This window comes from Sorghum bicolor, chromosome 5 (assembly GCF_000003195.3).
Source record: "Sorghum bicolor cultivar BTx623 chromosome 5, Sorghum_bicolor_NCBIv3, whole genome shotgun sequence".
Classification (NCBI taxonomy): Eukaryota; Viridiplantae; Streptophyta; class Magnoliopsida; order Poales; family Poaceae; genus Sorghum; species Sorghum bicolor.
In genome coordinates, this window is record NC_012874.2 from 69,169,681 (window position 1) to 69,197,421 (window position 27,741).

Sequence of the window (27,741 nt, forward strand, 5' to 3'; positions counted from 1 at the left end):
CTACTTACTATGACCATTGCATCAGTCAGTACTACGTTACAACGACTGATCATCAGTCGCTACAACGACTTGTAGCAACTATTTTGTAGTCGCTGCAGATTGGCTTTGTTATTATGGCCTGCACCTCATTATTGACCTCCCACATGTTTCCTTCTGTGACCTTGGCAACAAACATGACCCCATGGCGGTGGCCTCATATGCTCCTCCAAATTGGCACCATCCCCAACCTCGTCGTCTCCTCCCCGCACGCAAGACCACTGTATGGGTTGTCTACCGTCGGCTTTCAACCCTACTGAGAGCACCAGCGGACATCCAAGACGATCGCCACAACACACACCTCTTCACCACAAAAGGTGGACTTGTTTCGTCATGCCTGCCAAGAAGAGGGTGTGCTCACTTCATTCACCTGAGTCACTCTGTTCAACAAGTGATCATACCATGGCCATCTTGACTGTGAGTGACTAGTCAGTACCAAAATTAACATTTTCTTGAGAACAAAAATAGATATATCCTAGATTGTGTCATTGTCAATTAACATACTTTATCATGAATTACCCACACACAGGACATGTTCAATGCGGGCATAGGCACATCATCCTTGGTGCTGGAACTTGCCATGTCTGAGCTCATCCGCAACCCTGACCTCATGACAAAGCTACAAACTGAGGTCAGGAACACGACACCAATGGAAAGGAGATGGTCAAGGAAGAGAACCTAGCTAGCATGGCCTATCTGAGAGCCGTAGTGAAGGAGACCCTAAGATTGCCTCACAAATCCATGGTGCACTGATGTGACATCGATGGGTATACAATCTCCTCTGGAACATGAGTCATCGTCAACAACACTTGGGCTGTCAGTAGACATGTAGAGTCGTGGGAGAAAGCATAGGAGTTCATGCCAGCTAGGTTCATGGACGGTGCTAGTGCCGCAGCTGTCGACTTCAAGGGGAATGACTTCCAGTTCATACCATTTGGAGCTGGTCAAAGGATGTGCTCTGGCATCAACTTTGTGTTGGTTACTGTTGAGATCATGTTGGCAAACCTCATGTACTGTTTTGATTGGGTGCTGCTGGCTGGTATGGAGAAGGATGATATTGATATGACAGAAGTTTTTGGATTGACAGTTCACCGAAATGAGAAGCTCATACTCGTTCTGAAACTATACCTTGTACTGCTAGCTACGCATAATCTAAGGATGCACTGTAAAAGATGTGCTTAGGATTTACGAATATGTATAGCCTGCATGTGAATTTGTGTACCTGCTCTATGTATTTTGTGGATTTAACTAGTTGTATGCAGAGTCAGGAGAAAAAGTCACAACATATTCCTCTTGAAATTCTCTTTCTAGTACTACCAAAAGTGTTCGTGCGTTGCAACGGAAAAAATAATTCTAACAATTCTAACGACCATCGGAGCCTTGGCCAAGACTCAATAAGTATAGCTCTTGAAGATTTTTTTTGACAGGAGTATATTTATTTTTGGATCAGTTAGATTTAAATTGTTAGCTGTAGTTAAAATTAACTATTACTCTGTTCAGATTTCTGCCATTACATGCGAATGCTAAAATATTTGTAGACTCATACTTTTCACACACCATGTCATCTGTACTTGGAACCATTTGCTCCACACATTTACAATCCACCACATCAAGGCATCTAGTGAAGTAGTATTGTTCCTCCTCTCTCTTCATCCCTATCCACCGCATGTACCTCTTCATATCTTTATTTATTTATTTTTTCTCCTCCCTCTCCTTCATTCTTTTTCTCTCTCCTTATCTTCTCTCCAGCCTCACGCACGATCGATTACGAGAAGTAGCTGTCCTCCCGCAACATGAGCTCCGGTGCCCCCATGCAGGCATAGCTTCCCGCACCCCTGTGCGTCCCCGGCTGCCGAGACGCCGAGCTAGCGGCCATGTTCTTTGCTCGGCTCGCCCGCGTAGGGTGCAGGTCCATCCGTGCAACTTCGACCTTCACTACTAGAGAATGAGACATTGGTCGATGCCCAAAATGGCCAAAAACCTCGGCCTTTTTGCGGCCCGGGGTTAAAGACCCCTTTAACACCGGTTCGTACCGCGAACCGGTGCTAAAGGGTCCTGTCCAACGGCTACTGACAGGTGCTGTCGGGGCAGAGACCCTTTAGCACCGGTTCGTGTTACCAACCGGTGCTAAAGGGTCCCCTTTAGCACCGGTTTGTGTTACAAACCGGTGCTAAAGTGTTACCCTTTAGCACCGGTTTTCTTTATGAACAGGTTCTAAGGGTCCGGTTTATAGGCCGGATCACTCCTCCTCTCTGCCCATTTGAAACCGAGAGCACCATTCACCATTGTTGTTCTTGGAGCTTCTTCTTCCTCATTTGTTCTTCGTCTCCGACGCCCATTGTTGATTTTCTTCGACTCCGTCATCGTTTCTTCGTGTTTGGAGGTGACTAACTTTTGTCTTTCTTGTCTTTTTCATGTTGTTTTTGGCTTGTGATGTTCCCATTATTTTTAGCTCAAATCCACGTTGTTATTTAGAATCATTTCACATGAATTAGTATCCATATATATATATCATATTTCATGGTTGACCTAGTATTAATGTAGTTTGCAAGAATCAATTATAGTATATTTTTATGATCTTAGAAAGTAGGATAGTTCAAATTAATTGGTTTGTTAATATCACTTGATTTATTTTTATTACTACATATAATGTCCATTGTATCATACATGTTTAAATGTGGAATTTATAATTGTTTAAAAATTGAGTATGGATAGTAGATGGCAACCGTGACCGGGTCTTCGGTCTCTCAACGGGTTCAAAAGCGATACCGACCGGAACTCCCTCTCATTACTTGTGGCAAGTGTGGGCAGAAGATTTTGATGGAATACAAAGTGTCGAAAGAGGGAGTAAACAAGGGTCGTATATTCTACAAGTGTCCAGATCGTAATGTGAGTTATTTCCAGACATTTGCTTATATATGTGCATATTTTTTTAAATGATATTAATTAAACTTTTGATTCTCTCTTTTAATTTCAGTGGGACGGTACCGGTGGATGTACAGGTTGGTACTGGGAGGAAGAATACATTGAACACATTAAGAAATCTTTTGCACAGGTGGTTGAGGCTGAAGGTGGTGAGGCAGTGAGCCGACGAAAGGAGTTCAATGATGTTGATCAAGCGAATGATCTATCTATTATAGTTGGGATCGGACGCGAACTAATTATATTGCTTAAGTGCATTTTAGTTTTGTTTTTTTAGTGCTAGTTGCGATTGTATTTGTTGTAGCCAAGCTTTCCTAAATTAATCGACTATGTATCTTAGACATGTTGTGCAATAAGATGAGAAACTATATCTGTGCATGGTTTTCATAATATATATGTTATATTTAATGCAGATGGTAACACGTAATTGGATGTATAATGCCGATCGGCGCTCCGAAGAGTTCATTAATGGCGTGCACTATTTCTTAAGTGTGGCCGAGTCAAATAAGAGGGACGGTTTCATGTGCTGTCCATGTGCCGTGTGCAAGAATTTGACGGAATATTCTAACTCAAGAACTCTTCATTCACACTTATTAAAGTCTGGTTTCGTACCAAACTATATTTGTTGGACCAAACATGGAGAAAGCGGGATTATAATGGATGAAGGTGAAGAAGAAGAAGAAGAAGAATTGGACCATGCCAATATTATTGCTCAGTACGGTGGCTTCAATGATGTTGCAATGGGGGAGATAATGAAGAAGAGGTGGCGGCAGAAGATGATCGGGGCGATGATGCTTTTGGTGATGCCATCCGTGATGCACAAAGAGAATGTGAAAGTGATAAAGAGAAAGCCAAGTTCGAGCGCATGCTAGAGGACCACAGGAAATCGCTATATCCCACCGCTGAAGAGGGGCAAAAAAAGCTGGGTACCACACTAGAATTGCTGCAATGGAAGGCAAAGAATGGTACATCTGACAAGGCATTTGGGCAGTTATTGAAGATCATAAAAAAGATGCTTCCGAAAGGCAACGAATTGCCCACCACTACGTATGAAGCAAAACAGGTTGTCTGCCCTTTGGGATTAGAAATCCAGAAGATACACGCATGTCCTAATGACTGCATCCTCTACCGTGGGGAGGAATACGAGAATTTGGATGCATGTCCAGTATGTAAGGCATCACGGTATAAGATTAGACGAGATGATCCTGGCGATGTTGAGGGTGAAGAACGTCATAGGAAGAAAATTCCAGCCAAGGTTATGTGGTATGCTCCTATAATTCCACAATTAAAACGTCTGTTCAAAAATAAGAACAATGCAAAGTTGTTGCGGTGGCATAAAGAAGACCGTAAGATAGACAATATGCTGAGACACCCTGCCGATGGATCCCAGTGGAGAGCGATAGACAGAGAATTCCCAGATTTTGCAAATGATGCTAGAAACTTGCGGTTCGCCTTAAGTACAGATGGTATGAATCCTTTCGGTGAGCAGAGCAGTAGTCACAGCACTTGGCCAGTTACTCTATGTATCTACAACCTTCCTCCATGGCTATGCATGAAGCGGAAGTTTATTATGATGCCGGTGCTTATCCAAGGACCGAAGCAACCTGGCAATGACATAGATGTCTACCTTAGGCCATTAGTTGAGGAACTTCAACTTTTATGGAGCAAACCAGGAGTTCGCGTGTGGGATGAGTACAAACAAGAGCACTTTGACCTGCGAGCATTGCTGTTTGTAACAATCAATGATTGGCCAGCTCTGAGTAATCTTTCAGGCCAGTCAAACAAGGGATATAATGCATGCACACATTGTTATGAAGACCTTGACTGTGTATTTTTGAAAAAATGTCGAAAGGTCGTGTACCTTGGCCACCGTTGGTTTCTTCCTGTGAACCACCCAGTACGAAAGAAAGGCAAGCATTTTAAAGGCAAGGCAGACCACCGGACCAAACCTCTCAATCGAACCGGGGATGATGTACTCGAAATGGTCAAGGATATAAAAGTGGTATTTGGAAAGGGACGAGGCAGCGAACCTATTCCCAAGGATGCTAAGGGACACGTACCCATGTGGAAGAAGAAATCCATATTTTGGGAGCTACCTTACTGGAATGTCCTAGAGGTCCGCAACGCGATCGACGTGATGCACCTGACAAAGAATCTTTGTGTGAACTTGCTCGGATTCATGGGTGTCTACGGGAAGTCTAAGGATTCACTTGAAGCACGACAAGACTTGCAGCGCATGAAAGAACGAGACAACCTGCATCCAGAAAAGACAGATGATGGACGTCATTACTTAAGCCCTGCTAGCTACACTCTGAGCAAAGAAGAGAAGGAAAGCATGTTTGAATGTCTTAGCAGCATCAAGGTCCCATCTGGATTCTCCTCCAATATCAAGGGAATAATTAATATGCCAGAGAAGAAATTCCTGAACTTGAAGTCCCATGACTGTCACGTTCTAATGACGCAATTGCTGCCGGTCGTTTTAAGAGGAATTCTACCTCCACACGTACGTCTAGCCACCGTAAAGCTATGTGCATTCCTCAATGCAATTTCTCAGAAGGCAATCAATCCAGAGCAACTAGCTACTCTGCAGAATGAAGTCGTTCAATGTCTCGTCAGCTTTGAGTTGGTGTTCCCTCCATCCTTCTTCGATATCATGACACACCTCCTAGTTCATCTGGTCAAAGAGATTCGTATTCTCGGTCCTGTGTTCCTACACAACATGTTCCCCTTCGAGAGATTCATGGGTGTCCTAAAGAAATATGTCCATAGTCGTTCCCGACCAGAAGGAAGCATTGCCAAGGGCTACGGAACAGAGGAGGTCATAGAGTTCTGTGTTGACTTTATTCCAGACCTTGACCCAATTGGCATTCCTGAATCTCGACACGAGGGCAGACTCAACGGAAAGGGAACACTTGGGAAGAAAACATATATTGGTACGGGAAACGATTACTTCAATAAAGCACACTACACAGTTCTCCAGAACTCCTCATTGGTGGAACCATATGTTGAGGTACACAAAGATTACCTACGGTCCCAGTGGCCCGGGAAGAATGAAGCTTGGATAATGCGTCAGCACATGGAAACTTTTGGCGATTGGTTGCGCAAAAAATGTCAAGGTGATGAAAACATTGATGAGCAGCTTTATTTGTTGGCCAGGCAACCATCATGGCATGTCCTCACATACAAAGGGTACGAGATAAATGGTAACACATTTTACACAGTTGGCCAAGATAAAAGGAGCACCAACCAAAATAGTGGTGTACGCGTGGATGCCACGGATCCAAATGGGAACAGACAAACATATTATGGACGCATAGAAGACATATGGGAACTAGTCTATGCAGCTAATTTTAAAGTTCCTTTGTTCCGGTGCCAATGGGTGAAGATGACCGGAGGTGGGGTAACAGTCGACAAGTGTCGACGAAAGCTGGTCGGCAGTCTACCTTGGGGTATACCCACGGTAGTAGTTTATCGGTAGACGGTGCGCAAACTACGAACTCGATGGTGACGCAAGACACGGACAAGCTTTTTATCCAGGTTCGGCCGCCGAGTTGGCGTAATACCTACGTCCTGCGTCTGGTTGTATTGATTTGTGTTGAGAGAATATGATATGTCCTAGGGGGGTCCCTTGCCCCTCCTTATATAGTCTGGAGGGCAGGGTTACAGATCTGGAAACTAATCCTAGTCGGTTACAATTGCCATGGATAATTCGATATCAATTCCTATTCTAACCGACTAGAATCCTGCTCGATCTCCACATCTTGCTTCCTTGCGTGGAACTCCAAGCTGTCAAATCAAGCCTTGAACTCGTCTCGTAATGGGCCAAGCCTCCTGGCCCAAGTCCAGCCGTAAGGGTATAGGGGTTTATACCCCCACAGCTAGTCCCCGAGCACCATGTATTGTGATGTAACACGCCGTCTTGAGCTTCTTCGGTCGGTGAGACTCGACGTCTTCAATAAGCGGGAAAGTTGCCCAAACAATTGCAACGGTTCTTTGACCAACTCAACAGACAGTTTTGACATCGAAGAAGTGAGTTGTTCGAAGAATGCATGGTGCTCTAAATCAAAAAAGATTTCTTTCCTGGTGAAGTGTGCCCACTTTACTTTTTTGAAAGGTATAAACATCAAAAAAGCAAGCATTTTCACCGCAAGATGAAGTGTGCCCACTTAGTCCCCGAGCCTGGTAGTAGGTGACGTAGGCGCGTGGTGCCAGGGTCAAAACAAAAGTCCTTAAAGAAATTCTGTAATTGAGATGCATCGCCAGATGCATCGTACCGATGTAGTCCCCGAGCTTGCTGGAAGGCGAAGTATGAGCCTTGTAGCAAGGTCTAAAAAGTTGAATTTATCAGCCTGACTGCAATCGAATAGATCAATCGACCAGTCCCCAAGCACCAAGTGCACTTCTTAGAATTCCGTGTTGCTGTACTGTACGACCAGTCCCCGAGCATCGAGTTCTCGGTGGTCGGTACAGTTCTTTAAAGCTTTGAGCTGATAGACTGGGCGACCAGTCCCCGAGCGTCGAGTGCTCGGTGATCGGTGCAATCCTTGAAATTCCGAGCTGATAGACTGGGCGACCAGTCCCCGAGCGTCGTGTGCTCGGTGGTCGGTGCAGTCCTTGAAGTTCCGAGCTGACAGACTGGGCGACCAGTCCCCGAGCGTCGAGTGCCCGGTGGTCGGTGCAGTCCCCGGATTGTTGACTTTCTGGCGTATGTGTCTTCTTATTTTTGAAAAGATATTTCCAGTTAAAGTTGACGTGACGAGTCCTCCTGACGGGGTGTCAGACGGATGCATAAAAAGTTGCGCCTGGCAACTGTGCAGCCGCCCTTTGCATGGTTTGAGAAAAGGAAACCATCAATTGGTACGAAAACTCCGCCGCATTAATTGTCTATAATCATTGTAAACCGAAACGCCGCGTCCGCCGCATAACCCGCCCACTTCCCGAGAATACGGGAAGTGGGAGAGGTGGAGTTGCGGGCTATAAGAGTCTGATAGTTCCGCCTGTACTGCTTACCCTGCTATTGCCTTTAAACCTTCCGCTCTCATCTCCTCCAATCTCCTGCATCTTCCTAACTCAAGCCCACATTCGCACCTCTAATGGCGAAGAGCGACTCCAGGAAGAGGGCCGAACTGATGGCCAAGGAGTGGAAGAAGTCTCGCAGCACCACGAAGTCTCTTGGTGACCTCGTCGATATGGGGCTTCTGCACGGCCCGGAGCTCGGCGGCTGGAGGGCACCGGAGGGGGAGAGTGTCGACGAAAGCTAGTCGGCAGTCTACCTTGGGGTATACCCACGGTAGTAGTTTATCGGTAGACGGTGCGCAAACTACGAACTCGATGGTGACGCAAGACACGGACAAGCTTTTTATCCAGGTTCGGCCGCCGAGTTGGCGTAATACCTACGTCCTGCGTCTGGTTGTATTGATTTGTGTTGAGAGAATCGTATCTGATGTGCTCTGTCCTAGGGGGGTCCCTTGCCCCTCCTTATATAGTCTGGAGGGCAGGATTACAGATCTGGAAACTAATCCTAGTCGGTTACAATTGCCATGGATAATTCGATATCAATTCCTATTCTAACCGACTAGAATCCTGCTTGATCTCCCCATCTTGTTTCCTTGCGCAAAACTCCAGGTTGTCGGATCAAGCCTTGAACTCGTCTCGTAATGGGCCAAGCTTCCCGACCGAAGCCTAGCCGTAAGGGTATAGGGGTTTATACCCCCACAGCTAGTCCCCAAGCACCATGTGTTGTGATGTAACACGCCGTCTTGAGCTTCTTCGATCAGCGAGGCTTGACGTCTTCAATAGGCAGGAAAGTCGCCCGAACAGTTGCAACGGTATTTTGACCAACTCAAAAGACAGTTGATCAACATTGACATCGAAGAAGCGAATTGTTCGAAGAATGCATGGTGCTCTAAATTAAAAAAGATTTCTTTCCTGGTGAAGTGTGCCCACTTTACTTTTTTGAAAGGTATAAACACCAAAAAAGCAAGCATATTCACCGCAAGGTGAAGTGTGCCCACTTAGTCCCCGAGCCTGGTAGTAGGTGACGTAGGCACGTGGTGCCAGGGTCAAAATAAAAGTCCTCAAAGAAATTCTGTAGCTGAGATGCATCGCCAGATGCATCGTACCGATGTAGTCCCCGAGCTTGCTGGAAGGCGAAGTATGAGCCTTGTAGCAAGGTCTAAAAAATTGAATTTACCAGTCCCCGAGCATATCATGCTCGTCTGCAATTGAATAGACTGATCGACCAGTCTCCGAGCATATAACGCTTGGTGGTCGGTACAGTCCCCGAATTCTCAAATTGGTGGGCTGGTCGACCAGTCCCCGAGCGTATAGTGCTCGGTGGTCGGTGCAGTCCCCAAGTTCATAAATTGGTGAGTTGGTCGACCAGTCCCCGAGCGTATAGTGCTCGGTGGTCGGCACAGTCCCCGAGCACGGCGTAGGGACCGGTGGACAAGTCCCCGAGCGTGGTTGGGAACGTAAACGTGCTCGGTGGTCGGCACAGTCTTCGAGCACAGCATAGAGAGTAGTCGACAAGTCCCCGAGCGTGGTTGGGAACGTAAACGTGCTCGGTGGTCGGAGCAGTCCCCGGGCACAGCGTAGGGAATAGTCGACGAGTCCCCGAGCGTAGCTTGTCGACTGGGCCAAACCCCTGAAAAATAAATATAAAGAATAGGTAGTACATGATGTATAAATAAACTTTAGATAAAAATCAGTACTGAGATAAGTTTTAGATTTTTTGTTATAAAATTAGCACAAGTAGTTAATTCATCCTAGAGCTTGTACCAGCTCTGGTCTAGCCAACAATCAGCATGAGGTGCGGAACCTAGACACGCGTGGGATTGCCAGCCTCGCCAGAGAGCTACTGCCGACCACCCGGAACGCAGAGGGCGGATCTCGTGCACGTGTAGGGAGGAGTCGGAGACAGTACCGGCTCTGGAAAGCTCGTGTAGGAGAAAAAACTAGTGTGGCTAAACAAAAAGTTGTTTTTGAAGGATAATAAAAAATATTATGCCAAAAATAAATAAGATATTAGAAGTGTACTTATCTTTGGATGAAAGTCTAGTCGGTGACGACAAAATTGTCCGGCCCTCGAGCTTTTCGACTTGTCATGACGGTGGTCGCTGTTGTCGTAGCGTCGTTCTTCACGGCGATTATTATTGCGACTGGTGGTCAGAGCAAGTAGGCTAAACAATTTGGTCGATGGCCCGAGCAGGTCGGTGTTGTCGATCTGCCTCTCTTTGTAGCAGGGAAGCGGGTGACGCGTTGTCGGCATGGTCGGAGACGCTGTTGGAGTAGTCGGAGTCGTAGCCAGCGTGGTTGAAGCCGCCGCCGACGTCGATGAAGAAGTGGTTGGCGCAGATCGGATCTACACCTCCTCCGTGGTCATGGCGGTGAAGTTGTTGAAGCTGACGGTGAACGTGAAGTCGCCCGCCATGGCCGCGAAGTCGGGGATGATGACCATCTTGTTCGTCGGGAGAGCTGTACGCACACCCCCTATCTGGCGCGCCACTGTCGACGAAAGCTAGTCGGCAGTCTACCTTGGGGTATACCCACGGTAGTAGTTTATCGGTAGACGGTGCGCAAACTACGAACTCGATGGTGACGCAAGACACGGACAAGCTTTTTATCCAGGTTCGGCCGCCGAGTTGGCGTAATACCTACGTCCTGCGTCTGGTTGTATTGATTTGTGTTGAGAGAATCGTATCTGATGTGCTCTGTCCTAGGGGGGTCCCTTGCCCCTCCTTATATAGTCTGGAGGGCAGGGTTACAGATCTGGAAACTAATCCTAGTCGGTTACAATTGCCATGGATAATTCGATATCAATTCCTATTCTAACCGACTAGAATCCTGCTTGATCTCCCCATCTTGTTTCCTTGCGCGAAACTCCAGGTTGTCGGATCAAGCCTTGAACTCGTCTCGTAATGGGCCAAGCTTCCCGACCGAAGCCTAGCCGTAAGGGTATAGGGGTTTATACCCCCACAGAGAGCTACCCCGATCCTCGCGCCGGTGAGATCGTCGTATTTGAAGATTTCATTAAGAGGGGTTTTGGTGTTCCTGTGCATCCTTTTCTTCAAGGTCTTCTTTTGTATTATGAGATCGGGATTTGCAATCTGCACCCGAACTCAATTCTCCTCATTTCCACTTTTATCCACCTGTGCGAGGCCTATGTTGGCATAGAGCCGCACTTCGATCTTTTTCGGTATCTTTTCTGCTTAAGGAAAAAGGGAGCAGTTGGAGGCTCCAAGGTTGCAGGTGGAGTATACCTCAACCTTCGTGATGGAATGAAGAATCGCTACCTGCACTGTCCATGGAACACTTCCTTGACCGAATGGTACAGGAAGTGGTTCTACATCAGGGAGGAACCGGGCAGCTCCACGTTCTGCGACGTGGGATACATTCCTGAGAGGAGGACGAGCTGGACCGACCGCCCGGAGTTCGACGGTCCAGTGGCGGATCTCATGAAGCTGATCGACTGGTCGCGCCTGGACGGGCTTGGCGTGGTCGGCAACTTCATTTGCCGCCGGGTGATGCCCTGCCAGAAGAGGGTGCACTCGGCGTACGAGTATGCCGGAAACGCGGACCCGACCAGGATGCGGCCGGAGATCTTGGAGAAAGCGGAGGTACAACAGCTGTTGAACGAGCTGTTTAACTTCGCGGATGGAGGCTTCATCCGTGGTGGTGATCGGGTGCAAGCCTTCAAGTTAGGACGACCAGCACCAAAGGTATGTAGCAGATTCTGTTTTAGCATTCGTATATCGTCTACAGTTGGCTCATCTCTGTTGCTTTTGCAGATCGGCGATGTCGACCGGTGCGCAGTATATGTATCACTGGCACCGGGGATGGAAAATCCTGCGGGAGAGGTCCCGCCAGAGGAGGACACTGCTCGGTGTACTCATTACACCAGCAGTGAGGAAGACCAAGCCCGCCCCGTCCCGACCTCTGAGGAGAGGGTAGCGGGGAAAAGGCCATTGCCGGCAGATCCCTTGCCGACACCGGAGCTGCCGGCAGATCTACCGGCGGAGAGCAGCCAAGCACCGAAGCGTCGTCGGCTCGTGCAGATCGTCGTTGGTCCGACGGCCTCGGAGCCGCCCAGACAATGCGTCGATCGCTACTGATCGAGTGGCCAGCGGCGCCACTGCCCCGCAAGCTGTCGAGATGGGGGCGCAGGTGCCGACCGGCCGGGCGAGGAGGAGGTTCACCGCGACCCACCGTCGGTCAGACCTGTAAGTGTTCGACTTACGTATTTTGGACTCCTCTTTGATTTTCTTTTTTTTTTTGAAATTTGACTTTTGTTCCTGTAGTGCGGCATCGGATGTCGACCCTGGCCAAACTGCCAGCCAGGAAACGGGCGAGCCTGCCCGCGCTTCTGGGGGTGCGGCCCCCCAGACCACAGAGCAGCCAACGGCTGCAGTCGCGCCTGGGAGCACCGAGGGGCTCCCGAGCGCGGCACCGACTAAGACAAGCAGCCCGACCAGGGCTGGAGAGGCTCCCCCAACTGGCTCCTCAGAGGAGGGAAGATCTCCGACCGCTCCTCCTGCCGGGGGGAGTGAAGTCCCCGCGACGCCCCGAGCAGGAGCCTCTTCGGCTGCGGGCTCCCCAGGTCTGGTCCGAGGGCCAGTAGTACCTGGGGCCACCACCGGGGGTGACGCAGCACAGGAGGAGGCAAACCGGGCGGCCTCCGATGATGAGGTGGAAGAGATTGAGGGTCGTCCCCGTGATGGCCGCCAACACGTGTATGTGTGGCGCCAACGCGGGGATCACTTTATCGGTCATGAGGAGCTCGCCGAGACCGAAGAGGCCGCCCGGGTGGAGCGCGCGGCCAAACGCCTCGTCGACGAAGTCAAGGTAAGCGACTTTTTGTACTGCTGTACATTCTATGCCTTGTCTTGCATGGTCGTTATACGCTTGCTTTGTAGGGCGCAATGAAAACGGCGAAGTACCGGAAACGGTGCTTTGACCAGATAGAAGGCGTCATGGCCGAGAACAAGGCCCTTGCCGCGGAGGTAGACCGGTTGCGGTCGGAAGTCGGGGAGAAGGTGGCCGAGATGAGTGCCGAAAAGGAGCGTCGTCTCGACCTCACTCGTCGCTTGGCCGACCAGTACCGGCTGCAAGAAGGTTAGCCACACGCTCCGAGCAGCTTTGCGTACTTGTATAGTTTGCGTTACTGACCAGTTTAAGATTCACGCAGACTTGGAGGAGGAGGTGGCGCGCCTCCGACAAGAGAAGAAGCAGCTCGGCCAACAGCTCGCCGGTGCGCTGGAGTCCGGGCGGCGAGCAGGAGAGGAATTGGGCCGAAAAGACCGGGAATTATCTGGTAATGGGTGCCGCCTTGTTGGCTGCTGCCTGTCGCCCCTTTGTTTGTTTAGTATGCCGAAAATAACATTTTGTTTCGTTTGCAGTGCTCAAGGTGAACGCCAAGAAGCACCTGGATGATCTGATCAAGGACCGGGACTCCTGGAAGGTCAACTGTTGCAGAATCTGGAAAGGAGTGTCCTCGGTCCTAGACCTGATCAGTCCCGAGCTCCCGGAGAGCCAGCCCCGCGCGCCGCAGTTGACCCCGGTCGAGAAGGCGCAACGGGCGTGGGACTGGCTCCAGCAGTTTGTGAAGGACGCTGGGGAGTTTGCCGGCGCGCACGTCCTCAGCATGGTGCGCGCCCACTACCCCCTGGTCGACTTGAGCAGGCTGGAGAAGGGGTACCCGAAGGAAGTCGGTCCTCAGGAAGCGGACGAGCTTCGGGGTGGTCTGCTGGACTTGTCGTCGACGGTGATCGGCGACATCAATCTGTGCGGAACGGCCACTCCTCCAGACCAGCCGAGTTCAGATAGGTCGGCCAGGGAGTTGTCGGGCGCGTCCGTTGCGGGAGATGGGCGGTCGACGCCTGCGGTCTCGACCAGCCAGGCGCCGGTGGCCCCGACCCCTTCGTCTGGGCAGCAGGGCCAGGCGGGTGATCAGCCCGAGCAGCTAGGCCAATAAAGTAGTCTGTACGAATAGACTAGTATCTGCCCGTCAGGGTATTTATTGTAAACTTTGTATGTAAAGTTTGTAATAAAGTTTGCTTTTTGTCATGACTGTCGTTTTGAGCGCTGTAAGAAAATCTGAGTGACGTGTCACCGTATTCGTCTTGGTAGTCGCTAGGAGCATCCATTGCAGGAGTTTTGCCGAGTGCTGTGTGCGACAAGGTATAGGCAAAAAATAGAGAATTTCATTATCAAAAATTATAAGATACTTACAAAGGAAAGTCATTAAAACTTTATGGATAGAAACGTCGCAGTTTGTCGATGTGCCAAGAGTTAGGCACTCGTGTTCCGTCTGGGTATGCCAATCTGTAGGACGTAGGTCGTGTGACCTCGGTCACCACGAAGGGTCCTTCCCAGGGAGTGGATAGCTTGTGCATTCCCTCCTGGCTTGTTTTCCATCGAAGCACCAGATCGCCGACCACGAAGGAACGGTCCTTGACGTTCCTGTTGTAGTATCGCCTGACTACCGCGAGATATTTTGCTGTTCGGAGACATGAATCTAAACGCTTTTCCTCCATGCAATTGATTTCGAGTTCTCTGGCGTTGTCGGCGGTCGCCTGGTCGAAGTGTTCGATTCTAGGAGATCCGAATTGTATGTCAGACGGCAGGACCGCCTCTGCACCGTACACCATGAAGTAGGGAGACACCCCTGTGTTTCGACTGGTCTGAGTTCGGAGGCCCCAGACCACTGCCGGCAATTCTTTCATCCATCGACCGGGTGCTCTGTCGTTTTCGGTGTACAACCTTTTCTTTAGGGCGTCGACGATCATTCCGTTAGCGCGTTCAACTTGACCGTTGGCACGTGGGTGTGCCACTGACACGTATTTTATGACTATGCCTCTGTCATCGCAGAAGTCCCAAAATGTGGTGCCAGTAAACTGAGTGCCCAGGTCGGTGATTATGCTGTTCGGGATGCCGAATCTGTGTATGATTTGATTGAGAAACTCCACAGCCTTCTCGGAGGTTGCCTTGACCAGGGGCATGTATTCAATCCACTTGGAGAACTTGTCGATTAACACGAAGACAAACTTGAAATTGCCCGGGGCTGGTTTAAATGGTCCGATCATGTCAAGCCCCCAGCAAGCAAAGGGCCAAGACGACGGGATGGTTTGAATTTCATGGGCAGGTACGTGAGTCCTCTTAGCGAAAAACTGACATCCTTCGCAATGTCGAACCAGTTTTTCTGCGTCGCCGACCGCGGTTGGCCAATAAAAACCTGCTCGGAAAGCCTTTCCGACCAACGTTCTAGATGCGGCGTGATTGCCGCAGGATCCAGCATGTATGTCCTCTAAGAGCTTGATGCCATCATCTTGGGGTGTGCACTTGAGCAGTACTTCGGAGCTTGCGTTTTTCCGCATGAGTTTTCCGTCGACCAGGATGTAGTTCTTTGATCGTCGGATGAGGCGCTCGTTCTCTGTTTTGTCCTGAAAGCCTGTCCCGTCTGATATGTATTTGATGAACGGGGTACGCCAGTCGCGCCCACCGGTTGTCGGAGTGGCGTCGTCTATGAGCATTGCCTCGGTGGGTTGCTTGTCGACCGTGGAGGAGCCTACGCTCGGCTCATGGATGTCCTGGACGAAAATACCCCGCGGGATTTGGGCCCGAGATGAGCCTAACTTTGACAACGCATCTGCTGCTTGGTTCTTATCCCGGACCACATGGATGTACTCTATGCCATAGAAGTTGGTTTCCCATTTGCGAATTTCTTTGCAGTAGAGGTCCATCTTCTCGTGGGTTGCGTCCCACTCCTTGTTGAGCTGGTTGATGACCAAAGCGGAGTCGCCATAGACGTAGAGGCGCTTGACCCCCAGTTCAACGGCTAGTCGTATGCCATGCAGGCATGCTTCGTATTCAGCAACGTTGTTTGACGCCGGAAAAAGGATCCGAAGGACGTAACGGAGTTTGTCCTTGTTGGGTGATACGAACAATATCCCAGCGCCTGCACCGTTGATGTTCAAGGACCCGTCAAAGAACATTGACCAGTGGTCTGAGACATCTGGAACGGAAGGCTCGTTGAGATCCGTCCATTCAGCAATGAAATCGACCAGGGCTTGAGACTTGACAGTGGTGCGACTCTGGAACTCCAGGGAAAATGGACATAACTCCATTTCCCATTTCACGATTCTGCCATTGGCATCTTTGTTGCGCAGGATGTCCCCGAGAGGGAAACTGGTTGTCACCAGGACTCGATGGCCGTCGAAGTAGTGCTTCAGCTTTCTTGACGTTATTAGAATGGCATATATAAGCTTCTGTATTTGTGGATACCTGGCCTTGGACTCGTTTAAGACTTCACTGATGAAGTAAACGGGTCTCTGGACCTTGTAGGCGTGACCTGGTTCATCTCGCTCGACCACTATTGCCGTGGAAACAACCCTGTCGGTTGCAGCAATGTAAAGAAGTAGGTCTTCATTGGGTTGAGGCGCTGTGAGGACAGGTGGTGAAGTGAGGAAGGTCTTAAGCTGAGTGAACGCAGCGTCGGCTTCCTCTGTCCAAGAAAATTTTTCTGACGCTTTCAATAGTTTGAAGAAAGGGAGGCCTTTTTCTCCCACCCTTGAGATGAAACGACTGAGGGCGGCCATGCATCCGGTTAGCTTCTGAATATCCTTGACGTTCTTCGGTGGTCGCATGTCGAGTACGGCTTTGACTTTTGAAGGGTTTGGTCGTATGCCGTCGCGACTGACGACGTTGCCGAGCAGTAGACCGGAAGGAACGCCGAAAATGCATTTTTTGGGGTTGAGCTTCCACTTGTACCTATTGAGTGCCTTGAAGGTTTGGTCTAAGTTGTCGATTAGGGTGTTCGCGTCCCTTGTTTTTACGACCACGTCGTCCACATAGGCCTCGACGAGGTCATCGCGAATCTCGTCGTGGAGGCATTGCTGGATGGCCCTTTGATAAGTGGCCCCGGCGTTTTTGAGTCCGAAAGACATGGTCGTGTAGCAGTATGCGCCGAAGGGTGTGATAAAGGATGTTTTGATCTGATCTTCTTCCTTTAGCGAGATCTGGTGATAGCCAGAGTTGCAGTCTAGAAAGGAGAGGAGTTCGCATCCGGCCGTTGAGTCGACCACCTCGTCGATGCGAGGGAGACCAAAAGGATCTTTAGGACAGTGTTTGTTAAGATCAGTGTAGTCAACGCACATTCTCCATTCATTATTCTTTTTGCGTACAAGAACTGGATTGGCGAGCCAATCGGGATGATACACTTCTTTTATGAATCCGGCTGCTAGAAGCCGTGTTATTTCTGCCCTAATAGCCTCCTTTTTGTCACGAGCGAACCGTCGCAGTTTTTGCTTGATTGGTCTTGCGGTCTTCGAGACATTTAAGGAGTGCTCGATCAGGTTTCGTGGGACACCGGGCATGTCTGCGGGTTTCCATGCAAAAACGCTCACGTTGTCCCTTAGAAACCTGACGAGCGCGTCTTCCTATTTTGGATCCAGGTTGGCCCCGATGAGGGCTGTCTTCTCGGGGTTGCCTTCGACCAGCTGCACTTCTTTGTACTCCTTAGACTTTGAGTTCTTTCTGGCTGTCTCCTGCTCAGGTAATCGGAGCTGGTCGGGAGGCAGCTGTGCGGCCTGGTTTGCTGTTTCCGCCATGCGGATTGAGAGGTCGATCGCCTCGGTGATCTTGAAGCTTTCTTCTTCGCAGGTGTACGCAGTGTAGACGTTGCCTCTGACGGTTAGGACACCCTTCTCCGTGGGCATCTTAAGGACTAGGTATGAGTAGTGCGGGACTGCCATGAACTTTGTCAGCGATGGGCGGCCCAGTATGGCGTGATAGGTCCCGTCGAAATCCGCGACTACGAAGTTGATGAACTCCGTTCGGAAGTGGTCGGGTGTGCCGAATTGGACACGCAATGTTATCTGTCCGAGGGGCACTGAACTTTGACCTGGCAAAACCCCCCAGAATTGGGCGTCGTAAGGTTTTAGTTGTGCCGGGGATATCTTGAGGGCGGGCAGGCTGTTGCGGAAGAGGATGTCGATGGAGCTTCCCCCGTCCACGAGCACGCGCTCGAATCTGATGCTGTTGATACAAGGGTCAAGAATCAGGGGGAAACGACCCGGCTCTGGGATAGCGGCCCACTGGTCCTTCCTGCTGAACGAGATCTCCCTGTAGGACCACGTGGGGAATTTCGGATCTGCGATCCGCCCGTCCGTGCTGTCTATGTTGAGGCAGGCTCTCTTTAACAGCTTTCTTTCTCGCTTGGACTCAGTGGAGACCTTACCCCCGAAGATGGAGTGGACCACGTCAGTGGGGCTGACGTATTGGTGTCGGGGGTCCCTGTCTTGGTCCTCATCCTCATCTTCGTGGTCGTGCCCGTCGCGCTTGTTATTTTTCTTGGCTGAGTCGTCTTGAGCGGCCCGCCGTGTGTAGATACTTTTGAGGACGCGGCACTCTTCCATGGTATGATTGGACTTTGGGTGTAGTTGGCATGGTCCCTTCAACGTTTTGTTGTAGTCTTTTTGGTAGTCCCGTCGTCCATTGGGGCGTTTGACCGTATTTACTTCGTGGTCGTAGTCGCGGGGACGCTTTCCTCTGAAGTCGTCGCGGCTGTCGCGCCGCCGATCCCAACCCTCTCGGTCATCGCGGTTGTCGGAGCGGCGGTGATTTCTGCTGTCGTAACGACCACGACCGTCATCTCGCCGGGGAGGCTGGTCGGGACCCCTCGCATCGTCTCGGATTAGTTTTTCTGCGTCGTCGGCATCGGCGTAATTTTTGGCCGTGGCGAGGAGCTCTGCTACCGTCGTTGGACGTTTGCGCAACAGCTTGTTCCTTAGCGCTTCGTGGAATCGCAGGCCCTTGATGAAGGCTGAGATGGCCTCGTCATGAGAGATCTTTGGGATTTTGAGGCGCATATCCGAGAATCGTCGAATGTAATCGCGCAGAGGTTCGTTCCTCCTGTCCCTTATCCTTTCAAGGTCATACTTGTTGCCAGGCTGCTCGCATGTGGCGATGAAGTTGTCGATGAAAGCCTGGCGCAGCTCTTCCCAAGAGTCGAAGGAGTCCTCGGGCAAGCCGAGAAGCCACTGATGACCGGCCTGGTCGAGGACTACGGGGAAGTAGTTGGCCATGACGTGCTCATCCCCTGCCGCTGATCGGACGGCGATTTCATAGAGGGTGATCCAGTTCTCTGGATTTTCCTTGCCGTCGTATTTTTTAAGTTTTTCGAGCTTGAAATTGCGGGGCCACACGACCTGGCGGAGGTGTGAGGAGAACTGTCTTAGGCCCGGAGGACCGTTCGTTGCATCGTACTCGATGCGGCGCAGGTTTTCGTGGACTGCTCTCTCTGCGGCGCGCCTGTTGATGCGGTCCCGGGCATCTTTGGGAGGGATGTTGTGGCGGAGATCCCTATGTTGATCTTCTTCTTGGCCGCGTGCGCGGTTCTGCTGGCGGCGGCCATCGGCGTCCCGACCGCCATCGTCGCGCCGTGAGTCCCCTCGACGGTTGTCGGGGGAGCGGCTGCGGTGGCGCCTGCTGGGTGAAGCCCGGCTACGATTAGTCTGGTCGGAGGTGGCTCCCATATAAGAGACGTCCTGGACTCTCTTGAGCAGAGTGGCTGTCTGTCCCATTGCGGCGATCAGGTGTGCTCGGATGCTGGTCCGGACTCCGTGGCATTCGGGGGTATCAGGAAGCCGATCTAGATTAGCCATGGCGACAGCCACGTTGGCGCTTGGCGTTTTGTAGACTGGCTGGTCCCCGACCATGTCAAAGGCATCGTTGAGATTATTTGGTGGCATTTGTTGTTGCTCGTCCGCACGTCGTCGGGCGCGCTCGGCGTTACGCTGTTCGCGGAGTTGCCTCTGGTCATCTGTTTCTCCATCAACGTCCGGTTCGTCGGCGCTGACATTGAACACAATATCCCCTCGCCGGGGGGAAATATCGGGAATCGGTCGAAACCCGGAGGGTGTGAAGGAAAATCCAGGTCGTAGTCCTCGTCTTCGGTGTTTATAACCTCAGTGGGAACGGAGCCGGTGCTTGAGTTGGTGCTGGAGACCTGGCCGTCCCGTATTTCTCGGATTGTCACCATGTTGACGTGGTGACGATTGTTCCTTGTCGGCGACCAACCCGCCTTGCTGAAAACGGATTGGGTGTGCCGTGAGTAAACGGAGGCCGAGTTGTTCAGGCCGCAAGGATAGTCTTCCGCTGGAGCAGCTTGGTCGGGCCGATGCCGAACTCCATCTATGAGCTGGGAGACTTCAAGTAGCTTGGAGTCAACGCGATCGAGCGCTTGGAGAAGGTCCGAGCAGTCGATCTCCTTTCCCTTGTAGGGTGGGATCGGTAGTCGGGTGCTTGGAGCCGTCATGCGTGTGGTCGGAGACGGCGTGATCTCAGATTGGATCTGGATCTCTTTCGGAACCGTGGTCGCGAAGACGCCGCTGCATGTCGTCCACGTGATCTGGCCGATGGTGAACGTGAGGCCTTCGGGCACGGTCGCGGAAGCTGGGATCGTGACCATCTTGTTCGCCGGAAAAGTTGCACGCACACCCCCTACCTGGCGCGCCACTGTCGACGAAAGCTGGTCGGCAGTCTACCTTGGGGTATACCCACGGTAGTAGTTTATCGGTAGACGGTGCGCAAACTACGAACTCGATGGTGACGCAAGACACGGACAAGCTTTTTATCCAGGTTCGGCCGCCGAGTTGGCGTAATACCTACGTCCTGCGTCTGGTTGTATTGATTTGTGTTGAGAGAATATGATATGTCCTAGGGGGGTCCCTTGCCCCTCCTTATATAGTCTGGAGGGCAGGGTTACAGATCTGGAAACTAATCCTAGTCGGTTACAATTGCCATGGATAATTCGATATCAATTCCCATTCTAACCGACTAGAATCCTGCTCGATCTCCACATCTTGCTTCCTTGCGTGGAACTCCAAGCTGTCAAATCAAGCCTTGAACTCGTCTCGTAATGGGCCAAGCCTCCTGGCCCAAGTCCAGCCGTAAGGGTATAGGGGTTTATACCCCCACAACAAGGAGTATGGGATGACAACCGTGGACCTTAACAATAGTGGGTTCAAAGACGAACCATTCGTCCTTGCTGCAGACGTGAGTCAGGTGTTCTATGTCAAAGATATGTCTACGAAACCAAAGAGAGGAAAAAATGATGACCACTCAATCATCAATGAGCCAAAGCGCCACATTGTCCTTTCTGGGAAAAGAAACATTGTCGGAATTGAGGACAAGTCAGACATGTCAGGCGATTACGAAAGGGATGATCGAATTCCGCCCTTCATAGTCAACAAAGACCCAAGCATTCTGTTAAACAATGAGGATACTCCATGGTTACGGCAGGATCATAACCAAGGGTCATACGTCAAGAAGAAGTTCACTGTTGTGTCGGCTTGACTTTGTATGAAACTATATTTGAGAATTGTGAATTTTGATGTGTGTAACAAACTTTGTATTCATGACTTTTCCAATTGTTAGAGATCATCAAATGCAAAATTTGTCATGACTATATGTGTCAATTGTGGATTTTCAACTACACCTTCCCAAAACTTTGTCAAATGCAAAAATGGTCTATATATAAAATGTAGATTTTGATGAGTGGAACAATATTGGTATTCATGACTTTTCCATTCGAGACCATGTAGGGTTCCGAAACCGCTGCGTGGCTATGAGTTCTATGAAAATTCAAAATTCAGTGGTTCAAACTTTTCCAAATGAAAAGTTGACCATTAGACAAAATGTAGAACTTGATGAGTGTAGCAAACTTTGTATTCATGACTTTTCCATTTGGGACAATCTAGGGTTCGGTCAAAGGGTGTGTTTGTAAAAACCAATGCTTTGACTTTGGTCAAACTTGGTCAAATAGCCCATTTGATGACTTGAAATGAAAAAAGTTTGAATACAAAGTTGTTAGAGATCATCAAAATCTATATTTTATATATTGTCCATTTTTCCATTTGGATAATTTTGAGCCAATCCTAGTTACATTTCTATAAAATCCAAGACGGGTTTCGGTCAAACTTGGTCAAACTTGGTCAAATGACAAACTAAATTACTTCAAATGAAAATATTTTGAATACCAAGTTGTTAGATATCTTCAAGATCTAAACTTTTTATATACACAACTTTTCCATTTGAGAAAATCTAAGTTAACAATACCCACCAATTCTTGAATCTCACACAAACTATATGAAACTATATGTGTCAATTGTGGATTTTCAACTACACCTTCCCAAAACTTTGTCAAATGCAAAAATGGTCTATATATGAAATGTAGATTTTGATGAGTGGAACAATATTGGTATTCATGACTTTTCCATTCGAGACCATGTAGGGTTCCGAAACCGCTGCGTGGCTATGAGTTCTATGAAAATTCAAAATTCAATGGTTCAAACTTTTCCAAATGAAAAGTTGACCATTAGACAAAATGTAGAACTTGATGAGTGTAGCAAACTTTGTATTCATGACTTTTCCATTTGGGACAATCTAGGGTTCGGTCAAAGGGTGTGTTTGTAAAAACCAATGCTTTGACTTTGGTCAAACTTGGTCAAATAGCCCATTTGATGACTTGAAATGAAAAAAGTTTGAATACAAAGTTGTTAGAGATCATCAAAATCTATATTTTATATATTGTCCATTTTTCCATTTGGATAATTTTGAGCCAATCCTAGTTACATTTCTATAAAATCCAAGACGGGTTTCGGTCAAACTTGGTCAAACTTGGTCAAATGACAAACTAAATTACTTCAAATGAAAATATTTTGAATACCAAGTTGTTAGATATCTTCAAGATCTAAACTTTTTATATACACAACTTTTCCATTTGAGAAAATCTAAGTTAACAATACCCACCAATTCTTGAATCTCACACAAACTATATGAAACTATATGTGTCAATTGTGGATTTTCAACTACACCTTCCCAAAACTTTGTCAAATGCAAAAATGGTCTATATATGAAATGTAGATTTTGATGAGTGGAACAATATTGGTATTCATGACTTTTCCATTCGAGACCATGTAGGGTTCCGAAACCGCTGCGTGGCTATGAGTTCTATGAAAATTCAAAATTCAGTGGTTCAAACTTTTCCAAATGAAAAGTTGACCATTAGACAAAATGTAGAACTTGATGAGTGTAGCAAACTTTGTATTCATGACTTTTCCATTTGGGACAATCTAGGGTTCGGTCAAAGGGTGTGTTTGTAAAAACCAATGCTTTGACTTTGGTCAAACTTGGTCAAATAGCCCATTTGATGACTTGAAATGAAAAAAGTTTGAATACAAAGTTGTTAGAGATCATCAAAATCTATATTTTATATATTGTCCATTTTTCCATTTGGATAATTTTGAGCCAATCCTAGTTACATTTCTATAAAATCCAAGACGGGTTTCGGTCAAACTTGGTCAAACTTGGTCAAATGACAAACTAAATTACTTCAAATGAAAATATTTTGAATACCAAGTTGTTAGATATCTTCAAGATCTAAACTTTTTATATACACAACTTTTCCATTTGAGAAAATCTAAGTTAACAATACCCACCAATTCTTGAATCTCACACAAACTATATGAAACTATATGTGTCAATTGTGGATTTTCAACTACACCTTCCCAAAACTTTGTCAAATGCAAAAATGGTCTATATATGAAATGTAGATTTTGATGAGTGGAACAATATTGGTATTCATGACTTTTCCATTCGAGACCATGTAGGGTTCCGAAACCGCTGCGTGGCTATGAGTTCTATGAAAATTCAAAATTCAATGGTTCAAACTTTTCCAAATGAAAAGTTGACCATTAGACAAAATGTAGAACTTGATGAGTGTAGCAAACTTTGTATTCATGACTTTTCCATTTGGGACAATCTAGGGTTCGGTCAAAGGGTGTGTTCATCAAGATATATATTTTTATATGATTTTTTATTTGATGAAAATTATACCCAACTAGCATTCCTAGTAATAAATAACAAAAATAAAAAGTTTTACGTCAATATGATGTGAAAATAAATTTCCAGTTCATTGGATATAGTTTTTGTAAATTTATTGGAATAATATATTTTTGCATTAACAAAATACTAAACATTTCTTACAAAATCATTGTAAATTATAAAAATACAATAAGATATTTAAGTTTAAAAATTTTCATGTGTACATTAAAACAAATTACAATATATGTCACTATTTAAAAAACATTATGCAAAATATTTAATTTACTATACAATTTATAATATAAACTGTATATATAAAACAATTGAAAAACCCTAAACTAAAAAAATGGGCCTTTAGCACCGGCCCATAGTGGGAACCGGTGCTAAAGGGTCCTCAAAATTTCAGGAGCCCGCCCTAGCGCGCGCTGGACCCTTTGGCACCGGTCCGTGGCTGGAACCGGTGCTAAAGGGACCCTTTAGCACCGGCTGGTAACACGAGCCGGTGCTAAAGGGTGACCTTTTAACACCGGCGCGTAACACCAGCCGGTGTTAAAGGCCCTTTAGCACCGGTTCCAGCCACGGACCGGTGCTAAAGGGTCCGCCTCTATTTAAGTCATGGGCGTCCTGGATCTGAGCAGTTCGTCTTCGTCTTCGTCGAGTTCATCGTATCCAGCGCCGCCGCCCGTTCATCTGCCCACGCGCGACCTCGCCGATCTCCAGCGCCGCCGTCTCCAGCGCCGCCGCGGTCAGCTCCAGCCACCAGCGCCGCCGCCGCGACCACCATCTCCACCAGCGCCGCCATCTACGTCTCAATCTCCACGCCCGGCCCCGCGCGCGTCCACTGCAATGTATAATCCAAAACCATATATATACATATATATATATATATAATAAATACTCCACTGCAGTTTATCAATCACTTTGCAATTTTAGTGATTTCTATATATTTGTACACAAAAATAATAATTAATGAATGCTAGCTAGTATATATATTAAGTATATATATATACACACTAAAAAATAATGCATGATGTTAGTATTTTATTCTAGTAATAGTTTTTAGTACATTAGTATAAGTGTAGTGTTGACCTGTTATAAATTATATTATGCTAGTATATATTTGTAATATATTAATATTATTCTTGTATTATTTTGTAGTATTATTTTTTTAGTATATTATTTGTAGTATTATTTTTTAGTATATATTTGTAGTATATTATTCTTGTATTATTCTTGTATTATTATTTTATTCTTGTTTTATTCTTGTATTATTCTAGTGTATTACTAGGCTTAAGATTCTAGTATTATTTTTTAGAGCACTCCAACACTTTTATTATTTTTGTAGTATTCTTGTAATATATATTCTTGTAGTATTTTTAGTATATATTTGAAGTATATTATTCTTGTATTATTCTTGTATCATATTTTATTTCTAGTGTGTTGTATATATTATTGTTTGTACTATTATTCTTGTATTATTCTTGTATTATATTTTATTTTGTAGTGTTTTGTATATATTATTGTTTGTACTATTATTCTAGTATTATTCTTTTAGTATATTATTCTAGTGTATTACTAGGCTTAAGATTCTAGTATTATTTTTTAGAGCACTCCAACACTTTCATTATTTTTGTAGTATTCTTGTAATATATATTCTTGTAGTATTTTTAGTATATAGTATGTATGTATGTTCTATTTTTTTATATATGTATTATTTTTTGTATGTATGTATATTATTTTTTGTACATATACACACACATATATATGTAATATTTTTTGTATGTATGTATTATTCTAGTATTGTTTTTTATTCTAATGTATTACTTGGCTTAAAAGATCCTAGTATTATTTTTAGAGCACTCCAACACTTTCATTTGTAGTAGTATTAGTGTATTTCTTATCTTATATAGAATATATATATGTATGGTTGCAGACATAGAAATGGCTGACCGTCCTCATGATGATCCTGATTATATGGAAGCTGCCATTCAAAATATAATCGACGACGGTAGTCAGTACTTCGTTGATTACCACGACATCATGCAAGGCAATCCTACTGAGCAACAAGAGGGCAATGCCCCTGAGCAACAAGAGGGCAATGCCCCTGAGCAACAACTTGTCGTGCAACAAGAAGAAAATACTGGCGAGGTATGTAAATCTAAACATATATAAATAATGCATCTCTTACATTAGGTTTTAGACTTATTACTTGGTTATTAATTTAGTATTTTTGTTTTCTCTACGGGGAGAAGCGTACCTCCACGAGGGCCAAAGAAGCCGTTGGAGGGCCGCTATGTAATCTCTGAGTTTGAGATAGCTACAGGCAGACCACTTGGTGAGCATGCAAATAAATATGTTAATCACTGTGGATATCTTGTGAGAGATCAAATACCGATCAGTTGTCGTGAATGGAGAGAGAAGCGAGGTGCTCCTGAGATCAGTTTTGTCTCTGATCGTGACAAGGAGTTAGTTTGGAAAGCCGTCACAGACGTTTTCACCTTCGACACCAACGATGAAGAGTTGAAGGTGCGAATTTATGACTGGACTATGAAGAAGATGGCAGTACTCTTCCAGAATTGGAAGAAGTCTTTGTACAATAAATATGTCAAGAAAAACGAGACTCCAGATTTCAACCTCAAGCAATATGTAAAGCTGAGGGCCTTCTGGGATGACTTTGTGCAGTACAAAACATCAGAAGAGGGCGAGGAACGAGCCAATAGAAACAAAGAGAATGCCAGTAAAAAGGCATACCACCATAATATGGGATCAGGTGGTTATAAGAGTGCTGTTCCCAAGTGGGACCGAATGGAACAGGAGCTGCTTGCTAGGGGGGTCACACCCGAGACAATAGCAAAGAATTGGAGCGAGCGCTCCAAGCATTGGTTCTACGGTCATGGGGGAAGCGTGGACCCAGACACCGGGGCTCTAGTTTGGGGCCAAGAAATCTCTAGAGCAGCAGAGAGACTAGTCCGTGCACGAGAGGCGGTTCAGTCTGGTGAGTTCAGGCCTAACAGGGAGAAGGATGAACTCACCTATGCGCTTGAAAATCCTGAGCACGGTGGGCGTACGAGAGGCTATGGGGCAGTTCCGTGGCTGCAATAATTCCAAGCCGATCAAGATACCTACAGAAGCCGCCAGAGAAAGAAGGATGAGGAGGCAGAGCGGATCCGCTGCCTGGAAGCTTTTGTTCTGCAGTCACAAGAGCGCGAGAAAGCTCGTGAAGAATGGATGCAGGCAGAGATTCAAAGGCAAGTGCAAGCAGCACTTAGTCAAATGACGAAAGGGCAAGGTACATCACAGCCTGAGGTCAATGTTAGCCCCCCAGGCCAGTTGAAAAGCAGCTGCGCATCCACGGAAGTACCAACCATTCAGGATGACACGAAGCTACACTTTCCCGTGGATGATGTCACAGAGGCTTTTACTACCTGTGAGCTGCATGTACCAGATGGGAATGCCACCAAAAAGGTGGCTATCGCTGTTGTCAACCCTATCGACCGAACGGGCACTCCAAGAATCCATAATCGACCAGTACCTGGTGGATATGCTAGCGTCTCGGTTGATAGGGTTGAGAAAGGTTGTGGCAATGTGCCACTAGACATAGAAGGGGGAGATGGAGAGAAGACCTTAGGTGAAGCTGAGAAGACATTTATTTGCTGGCGCAAGCGCTTCATAATTATTCCTCAGCATAGGTTTGTGTGTGATTTTACTTCTTATATTATTTATTATGTATTGAAATTTAAAAAAAGTTTACTCACAAAACTTGTAATTGTTTTCTTTGCAGGGACTCCTCCAACCTAAGTCCAATTCTCTCCCCAGCGCATCATAGTGCTGCGGGCGGTGACAATGCTGGATCTCCTCCAACACCTGCGGCGGCCACACCGACCCCGCCACCGCCTCCAC

The 27,741-nt window shown here is 47.3% G+C and overlaps 1 pseudogene; it reads left to right on the forward strand.

Annotated features, from left to right (window-relative positions):
• The window catches only part of LOC110436015, a 30,698-nt pseudogene extending 6,003 nt beyond the window's left edge, over positions 1–24,695 (forward strand).